This window comes from Orussus abietinus, unplaced genomic scaffold (genome assembly GCF_000612105.2).
Source record: "Orussus abietinus isolate OABI.00-Male unplaced genomic scaffold, Oabi_2.0 scaffold3, whole genome shotgun sequence".
Lineage (NCBI taxonomy): Eukaryota > Metazoa > Arthropoda > Insecta > Hymenoptera > Orussidae > Orussus > Orussus abietinus.
This window is the reverse complement of record NW_019395984.1, coordinates 2,940,508-2,959,428: the sequence shown is the minus strand read 5'-3', so window position 1 is coordinate 2,959,428 and position 18,921 is coordinate 2,940,508. Positions and strand designations below refer to the sequence as shown.

The 18,921-nt window shown below is 52.7% G+C and overlaps 1 protein-coding gene across 1 annotated transcript in view; it reads right to left on the bottom strand.

Annotated features, from left to right (window-relative positions):
• Positions 1-18,333, bottom strand: part of LOC105699176 (discoidin domain-containing receptor 2) — a 78,897-nt gene extending 60,564 nt beyond the window's left edge. The window contains exon 1 of the mRNA XM_012423976.1: positions 18,023-18,333. The gene's annotated coding sequence lies outside the window, so the exon portion shown is untranslated. The remainder of the gene's footprint in view (positions 1-18,022) is intronic.
• Positions 18,334-18,921: the final 588 nt, after the last annotated feature.

The window sequence follows — 18,921 nt, the reverse complement described above, 5'->3', positions numbered from 1 at the left end:
TTAAGATATAAGGAGAGAGAGCAAGTGTATTCCGGGCGAAATGCCCTCCCCTTTCCCTTCCAAAAGCCAAGCCCCCCGCGAATCGCAGAACGGACGTTCGCTCTTCAACGCCGAGATTGCACCAAAGTGCACCTCCTATCTCGATGACGCGATTTAGGACTGCCGCAAATGGAGAAGACCCGGTTCCCAGAAATAGATTTTCAGGTTGTTGAGATGTCATGACGCATTGACGTACAGTATCTGGTACCGTGCGTCATGCCTCGGCAGATCAATGAATTATTAACTTAATTATCATCGGTATATCCCTCGTTTGGCCACTTTTTCCCGGAGCAAAATGAAGAAACACGGTGGAATTATCCGCCAAATAGAAAATACGACAGCTTAATTAATTTGTTCCCAGAATTTCGCCTCGGCTGTTAAAGTCGAGGACCGTTCTCCAGAGGGTGTTCCCGCTCCTGGAAGTAAAAAGCCACCCTCGGACCAGTTCCGAGCCGTCTAGAGGCGTTTAAGACCCATCGAAGACGCGCGTCCTCCAGGGTGTTCCAGTCTCGTTAAAGACCCGATCCGGGTGTACCCTGGAGAATCGTTATTACGAAGGGAGCGTCGAGGAAGAAATCGGGGCCCGATGGAAAGGGGGGCTCGGTGCTCCGGAGGGGAGGGGGGCGTATTCCCTCGCGTAAACCCGGCTTAAGCCTCGACTGTTAATAATAGGAGTCGCATAAATCAACGCTCCATTCACGTCTTTATTGCTCTATTAAATGGGACAGCTGGTGCCCGGGGTCGGTAGCGATTCCGTTCCTCCTCCTCCTCCTCGTCCTCCCCGCGGCGGGAGAGCCGCTGTTCCTGGAGGAACATTTGTCTCCTGTTCAACGTGCCACCTATCCGAAGAGGAACGGGGGAACGCCGCGTTTATAGACACATTGCCGATACAGGGCGGCTCCATCGGGGTGGTCTATCAATTTACCACCGGTCTCTCCCGTTATCCGGATCCCGTCAGAATTACGAATCTCACGGAAACCGCGGACTACACCCCCGCGATAAATACCGCCAAATGGCCGGGAATGCGGAATCCGTCCCGAAAAATGCGTACATACGAAGGCAGGATACCGCCAGAAGGAGCTGCAGCTCCGCTGCATCCCGAGCACCTCGTGGTGTCCATGCCAAATCGAAGGAGAAAAATCATAAAAATTTCCGTCGACCCAGAGAAATGTTTTTTTTTTTTTTTCGATCAGTACTTTTCACCCGACGACGGTGAACGACGTGGAAAACCGTGGAAGGCAAGGAGGTTAACTCCACTGTCTTGGAGCACCTTCTCAGGCATCCAGAGTCGGCGTTAACTTCCGGCAAAGACTCGGCGCCGAGCGTGCTCATTAGCAAATCAAATCTTAAGCGTTGCCGATTCCGAGGCCACGTGCCGGTGCAGGGCGCTGGCTGCAGCTGCAGCTGCGATCGGTGCAGGCCGATAGGGCGCAGAGGCGAGCGCCTCCCCCGAGGGGAAGTCGACGCGCCGTCGACGATCTCGACGTACCGTGACGGATATCGTCATTGTTGGGAGGTGTCACCTGGGTCCGGATCGCGGCAAAGGACCTCCCTTCCCGCAGGACCCTGTCGGAATCAGGAGCGACTCCGGACACGCTCCAAAGGGCCCGATCCGCCCTGGATGGATGAATTCGCCAAGTGTCAACCGTAATAAAAGGACTGCCCTTTTTGCCGCGACTTTTTATCACGACGTTTCCGCTACAATGGCGACCTTTTTTTTAACGCCGAGGACGTTGGCCCGAATTTAAACGACGACCCCTCCCATTAGGACCCGTCATTTGATCGAATGCACCGCGGATGACTCGCGCGAGCGACGAGGACGGAGCACCGCCGTGTTTCTTTTTTTCTTTTTCTTCCCAGGGGGAATGGAGGTGGCTTAAATATTTTTAAGAACCATCGATTCCTCGGTAAGCATCGTTATCGGCGCTGCCGCGTCTGGGCGGCCCATGAAACGTCGCCATTAATGCAGTTACCAATAATGCATCGGCCGGGATGGCCGATAGGAATCTGGTCGTTCCGTTCCTGCCGTTCCCATTGGCCGTCCCGCCGATTCCGGAACAAGGGGCCAAGGGGGAAGGGAGGGGACCTCGTCTTGGGAAGCGATCGAACGCGAACTAATCGACGAGGAATCGTTCGGGTCGACGATCTCGAATCACGGTCTCTTTCGAGCGTTTCGCTCGATTGCCTAGAGTCACGGATCGGAATCCCCCGGTACATCTCGCAACGTGCCCCGGATAAAGATGAGAATAAAACGCCCGGAGTCGGTGGGGTCAACGGGAGGGGGGGAAGAAACGGACGAAACGAAGCAAAAGGAAGAGGCAACGTGGATGGGTAGAACGGGGCGAAACAAAGGGGAGTGGAGCAAGGAACAGGAGTCATTAAAAAAGGCAGACAGGCCGGGCGGAGGGGACAAAGGAGAGGACTTCATTAAAAAAAAAAAAGAAATGAAAAATGGGCAGGGGGAAGGAATAGAAGTAAATAAAAAGCATGCGGTTGTGAGATCTCGGAAATGAAACATCGGACACGTCGATACGGGGGTGAAGAGGGTGAAAGGGCTGCAGCGCGCCGAGATGGGGATGACGAGTCGAGAGGAGATGAAGACGTGGGGGAGGCTGAGATCTCCCAGCTTCCGGCCCTCCTCTCGCGATCCGCGAGAGAGCTCGCGGCACGTCGGGAATTAATAAGCGAGCTTAAACCGTAGGCATGGCGGGCACAACCCCCCATACCCTGTGGAGACATCGAATGAGGCAGCGGGGCGGGCATAATGCGCGCCAGCTGAGCTGGAACCCCATAGCTTCATCCCCCGTGGAGGTGCCAGGGGGGGTGAAGCCGGCCCGAGGTCGCCGCCATTGTCGCATCGAAATTCTATTGAGAGCCACGCGAGAGTGGCGACGTTATCCCTCTGACTTTTCGGGGGAGGGAAGCTCGCGTGGCCACTTTCCCCGTTTCCATTGTCAAGCGCGTGTCAAACGCGAGACGTCAAACGTCAACCCCCCTGGATCGCGTCCTAGAAGGATAGGGAACCGGGGGATGGTCCACCCGGAAGAGGGGCTCGGGATATCAGGGATGACCGCTGGGTCTAAGATGAAATATAGAAATATTTATTATCGTTGCAATCTAGAAATAATATGAATATCGTAAGGACATATTAGGGCGTGGGTCTTATGTAATCTGCTTAATATTTCGATTTTTTTGTCATCTCACTTCCCGTTGATTATACAGGATGGGTGCCTCTTCGGGGGCACTAATCCCCCTGGGATGCTGAATAGAACCGGGGATTTAAATTTCCGTTGTTATGCCAGGGGGGCGTAATGCGTAATTCCTTTTCTTTTTTCTACGAGTGACTCAAGCTGCAGCATCCCTACCGGGCCCATGAATCGCGTCGGCCGGGCCACTCGAAAGCTCTTCCGGGGTCAGATCCCGCAGAGAGGGGCCGAACACCGGGATTATTACCTCGGTCCATGTTCCGGATGATTACCTCGCTCTCGATCGGGCCTCCAACTTCCGGCGAGCGTGTTCCACATGGATTGGCTATGGTACCCCCTTGCAGGGCCCGAAAAAGCTCCCTAATTCGCAGCTTCCCTTCGAGGTCGATTAAAGTTTTGCCCCCCACGAGTGGCAATTCACCGAGCAGCCCTAATCGTCAACTTTTCCTTGCACCGTATCAACGTCGAAACGCGAAACGAACGACCTGCACCGCCCACTCTGATCCGGAATCGCATTAACCTCCGTTGCTTAAACGGCCAAAGTCCGTCATGCACCCGTGGCTCTTATTTGCGGGAATGAGACTTACTTTACAATAAACCTGCGATTTTATGGCCGCTATCGAACGCCGGCGAGGTAATAACGAGCGCGTATCATAATCGGTACAGGTGTCCGTGGTGGCCCATATTTATGGGATTTATTTATAGGGGAATTAAGTCTCGCTGCCGATTGCAAGCGGATTTCGAAATTCCCGAGAAACTCATGAGACGGGTACTGAACACCGAGAAATATTTCCGGGTTTAATTAATAATTCTTCTCCGCCGAGTGGCGATTTTTAATTCGGCGGTTTCGCGGAGGGAGGAAAAAAAAAATTATTATTAAGTGGATCGCTCGCGTCTGGAAAATGGTCACTGGATCCGGAAAGTGGTAACTAACTGCATATGCAAAATGGCCAGAGAGCCGATATCTCTGGCTCGAACGCCGGAGAGTCGGGACAGGGAACGAGGTGCACGAAACTTCTAACTGAATTACACGGGGCCAGAGCCATCGCGAATTACGAAGATGATCCCGTCAGAGATCGGACACAGTGGTCGTCTGGGGCGGATCGTTGCAGTTGCAACTGTCAAGTGCAGTTACGTCCAGGAAGTTCCGGGACGTCTGCCGAGGGGACGCCGGGACTCCGGGAGAGATCGGCGGTAATTCGATTAAAGTTCCTCCGGTTGATGAGGACCGAAAGGAGTGCTTATTAAAAGTGGAGGGAAAAAAGAGAAAGGAAGAACTTGATAAATCCCCGCTTTAAGAGAAATTCAAAGAGGAAGATCCTCCGCGAAAAGGCGCGCGCAAAGAATAGGGACCAAAATGGCGGACGCTCCGAGGGGGTCTAAAACCGTAAAAAAAATGTTTAAATCGTTGACAAAGATATTTAACGGTCGAGTAATAAACCGGATATTTATGCACCGTCCTTATAAAAGGACACGACGGAGAGTGTCCTTCTCCACGTATAAAGACCTAGCATAAAGCCCAATGGCGCCCCTCGCATTCCGGGCGAGAAACCTGAATTATTAATCTTTAACCCAGTTCGACGTTGCCAGAGCCGTTAAAGAACGTGGCAGCCTCCTAATTCGGAGAGCGCTGCCCTAGCAGGACATCGTAAATGGTAATAAAAAGGACACCGACCGAGGCGCGCTCCTTCCTTCTGGGCAGGCGTCGCGTCGCCCCTCGCGAAACAATGCGGACTCGCGCCTTAACCACGCGCGGGATGGAAAAGTGTTATCAACGAAAGTTGCTCCCAACCTGAGGGCAAACAACTTTTATTCGAGGCGTTTTCACGTGGGGTGGGCCATTCGGGCGGAAAACGACGCGGAACCTGTCTGGCGTCGCGGGATTCAGCGGTCCCCTTTCACGGCGCAATATGGCGGTAACGAACCTCTCGGTCGGATCGCTCTCGGAAAGCTTGGGCGGATTCAATGCACCTAACAAGTATCTCCTCTGGCCGGAGGTTGAAAGAGGAACAAAAGCGAGCGACCCGGAAAAAGCATGACTCTTTCACGGTGTCCGGCGAGGAGGCAGCGACTTGTCATTTTCTGGTCGGAGCTCCTCGAAAAGTCGACGGGGCGTCTGAGCTCGCTCCTCACAATGGTGGCCGTTTCCCCTTTTCCAGGGGTGGACGAGGGGGAGCCGGAAAGCGCACGAGAGATCGAGAGAAGGAACGGTTAAAGAGATTAAAGCTGGGAGGGTCCTGCGAAAAAGGACCGGCTACGCGAGCTCCTGCTGAAGTGTAAGATCGCTCGCTCCGACCCTCTATATATATATCCATATATACATTCATACAGATACGAAGACACGTATTTACACACAGAGACGTACATAGATCCGTATATATAAAACGAACGAGAGTCAAGGATATTACGAGTCTGGAAGAAAGGCCCAGGGCGATTTCCAGCCAACGATCTAACTTCCATTCGGACTTATTGTTTGAACAAGGACCTCCGCCTCCTCTCCCCCTCGGCGTTTAACGGGCTCTATTCGACGGCCAGGTCGATATTCCCTCCGAGACCTCGATTTTCATTCTCGCTGCCCTCGTTATATGCCGGCTCGCCATCTTCGGAGAGGAGACTCCTTGCGGCTCCCGCTCGGCCGGGAATTTCTCCTCCTGGAACCGTCTGGACCAAATCGCGAGGAAATGCCAATTCCGAGTGGATATCGGAACTCGGAATCCGAAGCCTGAGGAAACTCGAGGAAATTAACGGAATTACGTCGAACGGGGAGGTCTAATATTTTTCTGATTAATGGAAAATGGAATTAAGGGACTCTCTTCCAGGCTGGAGAGATACCCGAAGAGCTCCTCGAAGAGCTACTCGAAGAGGGGCCGCCGTTAGTCCGGACTTAACGGCCACTACTTGTCGTTTAGATCGATGCACTTCGAGATTTTCATTTACGCCCTGGCTCGGCGTTCCCGAAGGAGACCGATCTGGTCTAATCTAACCAGGAAGACGTATATCGATCCTCGTAACCAAGATTGGTCGTTAGTTTTTCGCCCCGGGGAGGAAACGAGCGACCGAGGTCGGTCAATGCTTCCGACTTCCGAATCCCTGGAACGATTCCTCTCCCGTCGATGGACTCTCCACTTAGATGGGGATAAATCTCAGGACGTCCGCATCAACGTAGAAATCGAGGCGGCCCGAAAAAGTCGTTAACTGGCGGCCCGGTGATTTTTTAGCGTAATTTACTCCGCATATTTCCTCGTCCCCGAAGAGACCCTCCAGTCTCCGTCCCTCTTTCCTCCTAACGAAGGAGTCCTCATAACTCTGCGAGATGAAACGTCTCCCGAAGTAACTTTAGATCGTTAACGATCAACTGCCACTTATAATTTCCGGCTAAGAGGAATATTAACGAAGACATTAATAAAGATAGCGCGGGGCGACCGGCGAATTCCTGAAGGCCCGTCGAAGGAGGCTCTGTCTCGAGCAACTCGTGGCCGTTAATTTCTTATTTCGACATCGCAACGCCCGGCGTTAATCAGTTTTTAGTATCCCGGGAGGGGTCAGGGATCACCGGAGGAATCCCTCAGGAAGTCCCTCCTCGAGCCGCAACGAAACGTCATCCGTCTAACCGCGATCGTTCTCGGGTTACCGGTCCCCGTTAAACGGAGTTTTAATAAAGATGTCCGCCGATCGGCGAGACTCGCATGAAATCGATTCTCTCGAGATCTCCATCATTGCCAGCCGGTGGGGATCGATATTTCGTCTCTTTCCCCTCCCCCGAGGGAGATGAAAGAAAAGAGGCGAGGAGAATAGAGAAAAGGGGGAAAAAGAAAACGGAAATAACGAGCGTAACGAAAGGCGACCGGCAGGGGTCTCGATAGCATCGCGTTAAAAAGAAGTCCCCCGATCGAGAATCCGTCTCGGCCTGTCACCCGAAATCTGGTCCCGCGTTAAAGGCGAATAATTAATTCCGTTTCCTCGTCGGCTGTTAATTATTTAACCGTTCCCTTCGTCACGGAGAAGAGTCAACGAGGAGGACGAGTGATTTATCTCCCGTTGGGCCCCGCAACGACGAGCGGTTGCATTTTAATACAGACGTCCACGGGCGCGTTATAACGGATGACCGTGTACGGAGGATCGATCGACGTCCTTATTAAATGTAACCCAAGTGGCGGCCTCGGGCATTAACTTTTTGTCCCCGGTTACATCGAGTAAATACGCGACAACGCCGAGACGTCCGGTTCTTCTCCTCGAGAAGGAGCTCGCCGTTAAACGGGATTAACAGGGCGTCCACGCGACCGGTCACGTGGCCGGCTTGTAAACGATCGGCGTTAATTGTGGCCCGATATAAGGACGATAGGGCGTATAAAGTATCCTCTTCATGCCCGACCCCCGTAGGAGGAGTCCACGGGGCCGTAAACGCGACGCTGGCCGATAATTGGATCGGGTTATAAATGAATCCCAGACGCCATAACTGTATCTTTTTATAAGGACACCCTCGTAAAGTCTCGCCTATGATTTGTCTCCTGCGACGCCGTGATTTAAACTCCCTACAGGGCCGGAAAAACGACGTCGCCCGGAACTTCCGGCCCGCGCAAAGAAAAGACGTCCGAGGCGAGACCGACTCTGGCTCCATCCTGGGATTAATTAAATCCTTCGGGAACCCGGGACACTCCTGGTAACGATTTAACGGCTGTAGATATCGCAACTGGGACTCGATATAACCCGCGTCCTTTTATAACGCAACTCGATACAACGCGCATAATTTTTTAACGCGTGTCCTTTTATAACGCGACTCGGCCTCGAACATCTGCCCAGTCGGACAGGTAGTTGATTCGGACGTACCGGCGCGTATTCGAATGAATAAACGCTAATTTAGTGCCCATCAAAGACAATTTATCTCGGTAATATGTGCCTTCATAGTAACAGCTGTTAACGCGCCGTTACTGCTCGGGTTTATTGGAGAGAACGAAACGGCCGCGGCTTTCTCGATATAATTGGACCGACTTGTAAACCCTATTAAATAACAAACAAACGACTCGACTACTCGGGATTTGGAATCTATTTTATAAAGCCTCCATACCGCCCTTTGTAACGCTGTATCGAGATTCTGCGCGTGGCTCGATTACATCGTCCAGAACGCGCCACCCTTTAGAGACGATTTGGGGCTACAACGTGGGTAAAAAAAAATCGTTCATTTCCTAGCAGACAATATGGACCGAAAAATCGAGCTCGGTCGTACCTCGAGCGGTAAGAGAACGTTTAATAAATTGACGCTTCCTTACCGCGATACAATAATTATGTCGCTGTTCGTGATACACAGGATGGGCCACTTAAGTCGGGGACCTTAATACACCGGTCCCTTAAACACCGGAAAAAATGGCCGAAACAGAAGTCGCCCGACTCTTGATCCCCTCGATTTGCATGAAAAAAAAAAAAAATTGTTAATGCCCCAGATTGGTCGGAATAAAATTCGGCATCGGTGGTGTAAGTATCTCGAGAGCCAAGGTAACAGCCTTACGCGTTTGTCGGGATGATAAATAATTCTTAATACCCGAAATTAATATCCCGTCGGTACGCTCGGTCGTGCGTAGAAATGGAGTCCCTTGCTCGGGAATCGCGGCGTCGTCTCGAGATTTTTTTTTTTTCCTACAGACGGCGGAGAGGAGGGAACCTTCCTGGAGGTATTTCCGCAGCCCTTTCCGAGGGGAAATAATGCCGGTTAAGTAAAGGTCCGTCAAGACGTCCTCCGGGCCATTGACTGCGCCCTGCGCTGCACCAATCTTCTCTAGCGCCCTTGCTTGACGTTTCGAAATAGGATGGATGACAAGTTCCCCCTTTTTTTTCTTCTTCTTCTCTCCCCATTAACGCGGCGGGTTGAAGTATCGCGACGGAAATCATATTTCCCGGCGATATTTCGAGGCGAGGGAACGCTCCGGCATTGAAAAGGCCGCCTCCACGGTCCATAACGGCTCGAAAATGGCCGACCTCGACCAAAGGGCCTCGACACCTCGAGGAGATTCTTCGAAAGGACGCCGAACACTTCGTAGAAAAGGGAACCAGCGAGGGCCGAGGTCGAGTAAAACGAGGTTCATCCCTGGGAGGTCATCGCTCATCCAAGTTCCAACCTCCCCAGCATCCCGTGGAAGGAATTCGTCTCGTCCATCTTGCTCATCTCCAGAGTCGGAGAATGGAGAACGGAGAACGGCACTCCGGTTCTCCATCGGCTCGATGACGTCCCCGGGGAAAAATAAGACCTGACGTAAGAATCGGACTATGCGGTTTACGAGAGCGAGTGAGGTCACGAGTCTCTGCTCTTCGGGTTTACATCGCCAGGGGAGGCAGTACCTCTCCTAGAAATAATACCAACTCTCCCTAAACTCCATGTCCAATTTCTCATTCTCAATTTTTATATATATTTTTTAATATTCCTTCTCATAAGATCGACGGTCAATGATAAATTCCCCTAAATTCTATTCGTCTAATTTCGCCCTTCATCTCCTTTTGTCCAACATCTCCTTTTTGTAAGATCGGCGGTCCAGCGGGCGACCGCGTCCCGATAACGAGGGGTACGTATCGAGAATGCATCCGGATTACGCGGGCCCGCGAGTACCGACGTGGGCCAATTAGTCAAATTGCAGGTTCCGCAGGGGGAGCGAGGGGGTCGCGTGGCCGGCGGGGGGAAGAGGTCGGAATCGTTAGCCAGCGGTCGGTCAATTAGTGTTTTGCGCGTGAACTCTGAAAAATGCCGGCCAAAGTCGCCGGGGGAATAATTAGGGGTCGGTCTCCGGTAGGGTTGGAGGGGGTGGAAAAGCAGACGGACACAATGGCTGATGAGCCCTGGCCAAAGAGAATACCCTCTCCGGCGAAATGGAATACGGAATGAGAGCGACGCGGTTCCTTGTGTCCGTAATCCGGGAGGGGTGAGGGGGAATCCACCCCCGTCTCCCGGAGAAACGGACGCGCACCCTTGTCCACCGTTTGCGTCCCTCCTCTCCGGGTCGGTGCATCGCGCTCTCACCCTCCACCCACCCCCTGTGGACCCTGCCCCGTTGGTCCCCAGTGGACCGGGAAAGAGGAGGGTGAATCCCCCCACCCGGTCGACTTTGCACCTACGAGGACACGCGACACCCCCGCCGTCTCTTTCTCCCCCGGAATGGAGAATATGCATCGATGTCGATGTCCCGAGATTGATGGTAAAATTAGCCAAGGATTAAAAAAAAATAAAAGAATTCTCAAAGTAACAGGGTGGAGGCAGGAAAAATTTAAAGTGCAGTCCAAGGGTAGCTTTGAGTTTACTCGAATACTGGAAAAGTGCGTCCACCCCATGGTTGACACCCCTCCCCCGATAGGAGTTCATCCCTCTTTCACCGGTCGAAGGCCCTGTCCGGTACTTTACAATCCCGCGTCCGCATTCGCAACCCTCGGGCCACCCTCTCCCTCCTCGGTCGCGACAACAACCCCGTCGGCGTCGTCCCCTTGGCACGCGCGTGCATGTCCGGCCGTCCGTTCGCTTTCATGTTTTTCTATGCGCCGCGACGACCACAGAGGAATCCTCAAAAGGCACAAAGGACAGGCGCATGCATTAAAGGGTAACAATTTCTTCGTGGCCGGAAGATTATTCCAGCCGACCGCAGACCGACCGAGTGCGGGGGGTTGGAAGCGCCCTGGAAAACGGGGAGGACCTGGACAATTACCGCTGGATATGTTTTACCGCCGCCGGCCTCATGGGGTTCACCCATGAGGTTACTACGGGAACGACTCTCGAGGTTTATATATCGACCTACGGTGGCCCCCGCGAATTGGTATATCGCGTTTTAATAACTCCGCAATTTTTTTCATAACCTACCCCTCTCCGGTGGCCTTCGGGGTAGGGGCTGGTTTTTCCATTTCTCGCGGTCGCTCTCGATTCCAATTTCATTTTTACCCTCATTTCGTGTCTTTCGGAGCGGACGTCTACCGTCGCCGTCGGCGACTCCGCGCGCTGCACTTCGCAGCTCCTTTCCGCGGTCCCTCGGAGCAGCTTCTGGCCCCGTTGGCGTCGTTCGACGACTTTCGTGCAATTGATTGCAGTTTATGGCCGCGCGTTTAGTCCGTGCCCGTAACCTGCCGAGCCGGCTCTATAAATTCAGCGCTCCCCGCGGAAATTATAAGTCGCTCTCCGCCGCCTTTAAGGCCGCTTCTCTTCCCTCCTTCCGTTCCTTCCCGTATCCGCGGCGTCTCGCCCCACGTACGATCGAACCTGCAGAAGTAACTTATCGAGCGTGCTCGTTAACGCTGGGCATGCACCGGACAAAACACCGTACCCTGCCGCCCCTGTAACGGAAGAGAACCTCCCGAGAAGGCGCGCCGTTAAACGGCCGAACGTTTACGCCGAACACCTCAGGTGTTAAATCCGCGACCTTCCTCTCCGACGAGGAGTTTTTCCCTCTCCCTCTTTCCCCCGCGTTTCGTCTCTGCTAACGAATCCTTGCGTCCGTTTAAGGAACACAACGGTTTAAGGGGCCTTGCAACGCGCCCTCCGTTAAGGCGATACCAAAGTAACGCCGATGAGTTCTCCTTTATGATGCCGGTTCCGATATTCGCCGGTTCCGAGGTCTTCCTAACGATTGCGGAAAAAATACTTCCCATAAAGGATGTTCGTCGCAACGAGGGAATCCCTTTCGAACGGTCGTTGTAAACGGCCGGGCCGCGTTAAACGCCGCAGGTGTCGGTCTCGAGAATTGGCTTTGGCGCGGCGCGGGATACGAGTCGTTACGAGTCGGTGCAATGTAATGAAAAAGGTACACACCTGCGACATAGTAGTTAAATGTGACGTTAAACGGCCGGACATATTTCACCGGGGGCGATTCGGCCGCGGTGAGAAAAAGTCGCGGCGAAGTCTCGCTTATCGAGCGACCCGCCCGGGGATTTGATTTAATTTAACGTCCCGTTTATTACTCGTTAAACGGACGCACTTAATAACAACCGCGAGCGTTGCCGCCGGATACTGCGTTTTCGCGCGTATCGTTGCACTTTTTCTGGGACGTGGGCTCTATCACTGGCACGATAAGCCGCGGTTGCGTCGGTACTAATCGGCCCGTTATTGCGCGTAATACGCAATAACGGCGGACAAAGTGCTTCTACTAGAAATGACTCAAAAAAAAAAAAAAATTCGCGTTCACTAATCAATTTCAAGATACGTCGCTCTCGGGGAGTTTATCGCAAAACCAAAAGCCCTGCGATCCCGCGGCCAAAAATACCTCCGCAAAGGCGTTCCCGTCGGTACTTTTCTAAGTAAATTTACTTTAGCCAACGAGACAGAGAAACGGGGACGGCGATGATATAGAAGATCACCGACCGAGAGAGCCTGCAGAGGGAATAGTAAATTTCCGCCGCGACGTCGGCGATTAGCATACGAGTATTTACAACGGGTTATGAACGGAAAGGCCCGTTCGCAACGAGCCCTCCGAAGGGACATTGGAAGTAGTCGCGAGGTCGTCAAGATTTTTACGCACCCCGCCGCCCCCAGTTTTACAATTCTGGATTAATTAATTAAAAAAAAAAAAAGAAAAACAATACGCAGATCAGGAATGAAAGACATATAAAATTCGGCGTTACAAGGGACCCCGAGAAAACGCGTTCCGCCAGGTCGTCCGCACCTCCGGCATAAATCAGCCGCGCAGGAAACGTTTCCTCAAATAATCCGCCCCTAAAGCGGGAAATTTATGTCGAACCGTAAAAATCACAGTTACGGGCCCCCGCCTAAGACATGTCCCCCCCTCGGGAGGGGGCAGGGAGGATGAGGATAACGAGCACAAGTAGCGATATTCGGGAAGTGTAAAATATATTTCGAAAACGCGAAGATACGTCCCTAAGCCTGGGACGTCCCATGGGACGCGGCTTAATGGCGTCCGTTCGCCTCCCCTTTTATCGCCAGGTTCGCGGATCCTTTAACAGGAATGCATGGGAAGTCGAGTTCGAGACACGTCGAAGTCGTTCCCCGAGGAAGAGGAGGAATCGCTGGTCTTATAAAAGAGCTACTCGCACACCTAACCCGATCCCGCGGCGACCCACGGGCAAAGCCGTTCGAATTTATGATCGCTTTAATACGCCATTGAATCAATTCGAGCTGAGCGGGCATTAAAGTACGCGTAAACTTAGGCACCCCGTCGCATTAACGAGCTTGACAAATGGCCGGGGAATCGCGCGATCCGGCTCTCGGATCGACGGCTTTCTTCGAGCCCGAAGAAAGTCTTCCCTAGCCCCGGATTCGACTTGAGAGTGGTTCCAGGGGGATCCTGGAAATGTTAGAGCAGGTCAGTTAACCAGGGCTGAGAGTAAAGCGATTCACCTGGATGACGGAAATTCGAAATTTTTTAGAAAAAAAGGATATCCCCTGAGAGGAGGAATTTTTTTTTTTTAAGTGAATCTCGGCTCATCATTGTCAAAAATTCCTACGATGATGACGAGTCGTGTGACGGATAAGGGAAAATTTTAGGAGAGGAGCATCTTCCACGGGAGGATGCTTGGAATAAGAGAGGTATGGGATTGAGGGACTTTTTTTTTTTAAGGATCAAGGACTCCTTCTCTCGGATATTTCTACGTCTGTCACGGGGCTAAAAATCCTGCCGATCTTTACGAGCTAGGGTTCCCCGTGGGAGCTGAACTCCGGCCGGCATTTAAACGATCCCCGGTGCGAAGTGGTCATTAAAGGCCGCATGCTAAGAGTACAGAGTGCCTCGAGTGTCTCCGGGGGTAATGTTCATTGTCTTTAATGGTTTTAGGAGTCGCCCGATGGGCGAGGGTCTCAAGCTGTGCCCGTTGCCGGCGAGTCGCGGAATTGAAAAAGCACTCCGACGAGCGACACGCCGCAAATCGCACCCACGTCCGTGGGTGTACGCGTGTCATAAATGCATTTCCCAGCGGAAAGCGCGACCGATCCGGACGGAATTTCACCGGCGACAATTCCGGGTCGTTAATCGTCCGGTACCCCGTAAAACGGGAACACTTTTGTCCGCGAAATTCCGTCCCGGGCGAGCCCGATGGCACTCGAAGCACCTGACGTTTCGTTGCATCGAAATTTTGTGACGATCCCGAAGAGTACATCGCGAATTAGTCAGGTTAAACGCGAGCTCGAGGTCGACGTCACTCCGAGTTGACGATCTCGGATCGAGGCAGTTCTTCCAAAGTCTCTACAAGGAGAACAGGCGAGCTCCAGCTGCAACTTTACATGACAAACGCCGTACATTTGTCACACAATTGGCCATAACTCGCGCAAATCGCAACGCCCCTTGTAGACCGTCCGGCCGAACGGTAATCCGGGTCCTGAGCCCGAGATAGGGCAATAAAATCGGACAAACGACTCTTCTCAGGGCGAGGATCGTCCCGAGGGAAGAGGTAGAAGTCCAGGAGTCGTGTCTCATCTGCATGGGGTCCTGTCTAATTCGTCCACGGGACGTTGTCCTCTGCCAGAAGCTGGACCCAGGTTGCACGTGTAGCCGGATTCCACGGTCGATTGGGTCCTCTTCGGGTTGCTCTTCGAGTTGCTCTTCGGGTTCCTCTTCGAGTTCCTCTTCGTCATCAGTCTTCCTTTCCAGGGTCGATTTTTCGCCCGTCTACGGCCCAATTTCCCTTTTTTTCCTTTCAACGTCGGGGTGGCAGGTCCTCGCCCTGGCCCTGGGCCGGCAATTAGAAACCCATTATCTGCCCACGTTCGGCGTTCGCGAGAATGTGAGACCCCGATAATATGAGAATGCCAGGATGTGAGAGTACGAAAACGTGACGATGGGCGAATTCAAGGGCCTCCGCCAACAGGCGTCGGGGAACGGGTAGGTGCGTTTCGGTGTTTACCGACACGTAATGGTTCCCAGGGCGCACTTCTGCACCTCCTGACGGCGCAGATGGATGCTCTGCAATCAGGTGCGCCGACACCCTGGGCCATTTTAAATTTCACCTCCGCCGGCATCTGGCCGTCTACCTCGGCGAGAGGCCCTTCTTCGGGATCCTGTAATTTCCGGGCCCCTCTGTGCAACGGCCTTACGAAACGCCGAATTAAGGAACCGCAAACTCCTCACCCCCTCGAGACCAAGTGTCCCCAGAGATGCACTTCTGCGCTCTTCATTTTTTTTCCCCTATTTTTTTATCCTTCGAGAATATTACTCCTGTATATGTTTTTTTACGAAACCTCCATTGCCTATCATCGTTTGAAGAGAATCGATCCTTCCGGTCCTCCGGGTTCATCGTCGCGTAATGGCTCCCCATATGCACCGCTGCACCGTCTGACGGCGCAGATGGATGCACGCCGATCGGTCAAATGCTTTTTTTTTCTTTTTCCTTCAACTTTACAGCCGCGCATCTGTCGTCCTCCATTGACGTTTCGCGTGTCACAGCTCTGCCCTCCTTCTGGGCCATCAAACGGGGTCGGGGAATTTCGCGCCACGGCTCGTAAAAAGAATACCGCGAAGGCGGGCGTTTACGGAGGCGTAACACATTTTTCGCGAAAACGACCCCATGAAACCGTAGGCCCCCGACACGAGGACACTCGGCGCCGTTTTCATTGCCCCACCGTCAATTATGCAAATCGATCATTACCATTTCGATTATTTCGACCGACCGCGGTGTGACCGGCCGGCAATGAATTCACCGATACGCGAATTAGCGTATTGTTGCCGCGAATAGCGGGGCCCCCCCCGAGTACTTCCTTGATTATTGTCGGCATTAACTGCACGCCCCCGTACGTGTAAAATAAATCCAGAGTTAACGGATGACTCGGTCTAAACTTAAAAAAAAAGAAAAAAGATAGGAAAGAATTAAAAATGAAAGGATTCGATTAGTCGTGGCAATTTAAATAAATAAATTTAATTGAAGCGTGGATTTGTAGTGGCAGAAAATTGTGAAAAATATACACGCGCCAAATTCGAATAAACTCGGAATTAATCAGCGGGTAAATTGGATTATCCGACGATTTGAAAAAATTAGTCCCCCCAGTCCAATCGTCGCCTTTCCCGGATTTTCCTTGAGCCTCGGCAATTTTTCCAGCTTTTCCATTACGATCGCATTCTCTCTAACCCGGGTCAAGGGATATCGGTATTCCAGGCGAGGCTTGAAAGAGGCGTGGCGAGTTATCAGCATCCCGAAAATCCCGAGACGGTGATCTCTGAGCTTTCCGGGGCGAAGAGTCGTCTCGAGATGTCTGGGGACACACGAGTGGAGCGATTCCGCTGCGGAATCGCGGGGATTTACGGGTCGACACGCGGACCGACTGCCGATTCCCGGGGAATGACTTTTCCACCCTTCCCTGGGGGCGGTCGGCCCCCCTTCGGGAAATTAGCAAATCTTGGGGATCCACGGCGTTAATCGACCGGCAGGCCCGAGGGGGAGAGGGCGACTTCTGCGGCGCAGCTTTCACGCAATTTGCCGGGGCGAAATTTCATTTGTTCCCGGACGAGACGTGCGTGCGACACCCTGGAACCCCCTGAAACCCCCTGGCCCCCGGCTAGGGGTGGAAGGACTCGCTAATCCCGTCCTCCAGGCCCGTCGAGGTGGGAACCGAGGTCGGGCTTAGCCGGATTAATCGGCCTCGTCTTGATTCATTCCGGGGAAAGCCGTGCTCTTCGGCACCTCTCCTTAAGGACTCTTCATGGGACTTCCGCCAAAAATCCCGACGCAACCGCGACTCGAAATTTTCACCGCCTAACTTAACGCTTCTTTTGCTCCTGTTTCACTCTTCGCGTCCTACTGCTAGGTCCTAATATTTAGATCCAATGCTAATCAAAAAATCTGCTTTAGGTCTAGACATAGAAATTAAACTATCTACCGTCAAGGTATTAGGTCCTTACATTACCCCAAGACCCGTTTATATCTTATAATCCTACTTGTATATAGTATAAAAATTCCAACTCGAGCTCCCATACAGAGAAACTGAAAAATCCACCTCTGGGAAGACCCTCTATTCTCCCTCGCGTTTTTCTTTTTTTCTTTTATCGAACAAGTTGTAGTTTCGATGATGGAACGAGAGACCTCGACGCCGGACTCGCGTGCGTTTATAAAATCGACCACGAAGACGCGACCTGGAGAACGTGCCGCAGGGGGTCCTCGGACGAGGAGAAAAAAAAGAAACGGTCAAATGCGAAATCCACTATAAAACCGCCGTTTGCTCGTTTCTTTGCCGAGCGAGGCCGTTTAGCGAGGATGATTTGGTGTCGAGCAGTTTCCTGTTTTATGGCGATATAAACAATGAGAGGTGCCACACACCGCGAGGGGCGAAATGGCACCGACGAAAAGGCCCCAGCGTGGTGACGACAGGATATGAAGTCGGGTCGAAAATTGAAAAAGAAGTCTTTCTCGACAGGGGATCCATGATTGCCTCTTCAAGAACTCAGGGAACCCGTATTTGTAAATTTTCTTTCTATTTTTAATTAATGGTACAATATTAAGGATCGACGCCGAGTCGAGCAGCGAGTAGAGTCGCGGGGAGTCGTTCGGGTCTCCCGGAGTTAGGATAATAATTCACCGCAAAATATCCACGGGCCTTGGGGAGCCGAATTAGCGCAAATGCAGCAGCAGTAACTGTGCAGTAATTCGGTACAAGCGTCCCTCTGCAAATCTAGTGTGCATTTTCCTAGGGTCTCTGCTAAACAGTTACGGGCAAACTCGAGTCGTTAGGGCGGATCGATAAGAACTTGCCGCGGGAAGTTGGCGCGGTTATCTCGGTCCGGCGAGGAGAGAAGTGCCGCAGGCCGGAAGCGCCAAAAATGCGCGTGCTTATCTGTGTAAATAGTAGGGGCAAAGGAAAAGAAAAAAATGAAACTGACCCTTCGCGCCTCGGTATCCTTCCTGGGGACCACCTGAACACGCGCACAACACCACCAAGCACAGAAAAGAAATGCAGGACAGAATTGAAAAAATTGAAAGGAATCTTTTCAATTCTGTTGAGGAACACACCAGAGGTCGCGGCCTCTTACGAGCCGGCGTTTGGCATCCCGTCGGGCCGCGCGGGTTATCAGTCACTACCTATCGGCCATAGCTTGCTAGTTTCCCGCTGTGCGGTTATCGGGAGGACCACGCACGGCGGCGCACACGCGAGCACCCGAGAAGACCGCAGGAGCGCGTGGGACAACGTAGCGTCGCGGCGCCACGGCACTAACTGACAGGCCTGACGAGCGCCGCTCGCCGGTTGGCCGGAGGAAGCCAGCGAAGGTCGGGCCTCGCGTGCGGCGCCCTCGTCGCGCCGCCGCCTGGCGGCCGCCGCCGCAACTACTCGTCGGCGCGCCACCCCAGTACGGCGCCGGCCGTGCTCGAGTCCACCTCGCGCATGAGCGGTCCACCCCCTGCTCGGAGGGCCGCCTTCGAAAAATTAACTGTTTTCGGACATTTCGAAGGCATAGCCTAAATGAACTTTTTGTTCTTTTTAGATAACCCTCCTGATTCGGAACTCTGGACTTTCGTAAATGTTAGCTTCCGAGTGGGAACCACCATTTTTTGTGAATTAGAGAAGATCATGAGTCAGAGTTATCCAAAACGCTGATTTCGAATTTTTAAATAAAATAAATTGTCGTCATGCCCCCAAGTGATGGCGAGGAGTGGGGGGATGCCCGCGTGGAGAGAAGGGGAGCGGACCAGAGGGGATGCAGTTGCAAGGGGGTTGCAAATATGTTATAGAAATGGGGTGGCCGATGAATGCAGCCGACTTACTCCGCCGCCAGGGATTTTA